Source organism: Sinocyclocheilus rhinocerous, unplaced genomic scaffold, assembly GCF_001515625.1.
Source record: "Sinocyclocheilus rhinocerous isolate Xijiao unplaced genomic scaffold, SAMN03320098_v1.1 scaffold734, whole genome shotgun sequence".
Classification (NCBI taxonomy): Eukaryota; Metazoa; Chordata; class Actinopteri; order Cypriniformes; family Cyprinidae; genus Sinocyclocheilus; species Sinocyclocheilus rhinocerous.
Window position 1 is genome coordinate 331,918 of NW_015628321.1, and position 2,523 is coordinate 334,440.

The following is a 2,523-nucleotide window of genomic DNA, read 5'->3' on the forward strand; positions in this document are numbered from 1 at the left end:
TGTGTTGAAAGGTGCTCCACGCATTCTGTTTATTATTATTTACAGGCCTCCAAAATACTCTCCAGCCTTTGTTGAAGAGTTCACAGAAATGCTATCAATGATTTCCTCAGAGTTTGACTGTTTTGCTATTGCAGGGGATTTTAATATTCACATAGATAATGCAGAAAACAAAACTACAAAAGAAATTATGACTGTTTTAAACACTTTTGACCTGATTCAGCATGTGCATGAACCTACACACAATCGTGGACATACTTTAGATTTACTCATCAGTAGGGGTCTAAACATTTCATCCATTGTCATTGAGGACATAGCACTATCTGTTCACTTTTGTATTTTCTTTGATATATTGATCTCTGCTACCACTGAATCTAGATCTGTCTCTGTCAGAAAGAGATGCATTAACGAGAACACTAGTGTGCTATTCATGGAGGCTATATCTTTAACACCAAGCATTTCTTCAGACTCTATTGATCTTCTCCTTGATTCCTTTTACTCAAAAGTTAAGAATGTTATTGATGATATTGCTCCTGTGAAAGTCAGTAAGAAGACTGGCAGACAAAAATCAGCTTGGAGAAAATCAACAGCAGTACAGAGTATGAAAAGACAATGCAGAAAATCTGAGCGGATGTGGCGGAAGACGAAACTTGAAATTCACTATAGCATCTATAAAGACAGCCTTCATGCTTTCAATGTGGAACTAGCCAAAGCTAGACAGAGTTTCTTCTCAAACCTTATAAACAGTGACTTAAACAACACTCACACTCATTTTGCTACTGTTGAGAGACTAACAAACCCCCCAAGTCAGATTCTCAGCGAAATGCTCTCTGACAGCAAATACAATGAGTTTGCCTCCTTCTTTTCTTAGAAGATCATTAATATCAGGAAGGCGATTAGCACATCCTCAAGTTATGCAGAGGTCAGACAGATTCGACCGCAATATCAAAAAGAAGATTGTGGCGAGGGGGGCGTGGGAAGGCGAAAGGCTGCAGCGGGAGAAAGGGTTTGCAGACGAGCGGTGATAAGGAGGTCAAGTGAATAATGATTAACACCTGTCTGTAATTCCAGTGATTGGGGGAGAGACAAGAGAACACTGGTGCCGAAACCCGGGACGAGGAAGCCGGCACGCCGACATGCAGCCAGCTCAGCCAACACCGCTTGCGGAGCTCGTGAAGTCGCTCACCGGGCTTCACCAAACCCAACATCAGGCACTGATGGACCTCAAGCTGGAGCAGGAGGATCGGTTCCGCCTGTTGGTCCAGGCGCAGGATGAGGACCGGCGTCCCGGAGGCGTTCGTGGATCTCTTCGAGAGAACAGCGGAGGTGTGTGGCTGGGCACGCACCCAATGGCCGGTGCGCCTGATCCCGCTGCTGACTGGGGAAGCACAGGTGGCAGCCCAACAGCTGCCTGTTGCGACCCTCCTGGCCTACGATGATCTGAAGCGGGCCATCCTTCAGCGAGTCGGCCGTACCCCCGAGCAACATCGCCAATGCTTCCGATCAAGGGAGCTGGGGGACAGCGGCCGCTGACCATCTGGTGGCGTGCCCAGGGGTCGGCGAGCCCCTTTGTAACCTCTCTCTCTCTCCCCCCTCTCCTTCCCTTCCGTCTCTCTCTCGGCCTATTCCTACTCCCAGGTCGCATAGTAATGCGCCCCCACGAACCCCACAGCGGGGTGGGGTCTTCCAGGGGACCAGACCGGGGACACGAGGGGGCGTAGCGGAGAGCGCAGGAGCCGCTGCTCCATCGCCGCCTTTCTCCTCTCTCCGCCAATCTCTTGGCCATCCTTCTGCCGCTGGGGCCGGATGGTGTCCCGGCCTGAGTCGGGCGGTGGGGGTATGTGGCTGCAGCGGGAGAAAGGGTTTGGAGATGAGCGATGATAAGGAGGTCCAGTGAATAATGATTAACACATGTCTGTAATTCCAGTGATTGGGGGAGAGACCAGAGATAAGCGCCCGCAGACCTGGGAGAGGGGACTGTATCCGAGGGAGAGAGAGTCGGAGCAGTGTGTATGTGTCCGTATGCAAGACTGTGGAGGCAGAGAGCCGAGCAGCACTTTATTTTGTTCTATTTTTTTTTCCTCGTCCTTCTTCCCGAACTACAAACTGTATTACAAAGATACTATGTTTATTTTTGAAGCAATTGATAGCAAAATTTTAGAAGAAATAGTGCAGCACCTAAAATCGTCAACCTGCTATTTTGACACACTTCCCACATCTTTTTTCAAAAGGGTGCTTAACTGTTTAGAAGCAGATCTCTTAGAAGTGGTGAACGCCTCACTTCTTTCTGGGACTTTTCCAAACTCCCATACGAAGGGTTCACACAAAACAAAGGGGAATCCGCTTTTAGCTATTTTGCCGCCCGCAGTTGGAACCAGCTTCCAGAAGAGATCAGATGTGCTAAACATTAGTCACATTTTAATCTAGACTCAAAACTCATCTGTTTAGCTGTGCATTTATTGAATGAGCACTGTGCGATGTCCAAACTGATTGCACTGTATTTTATGTATTGCACTGTATTTTATG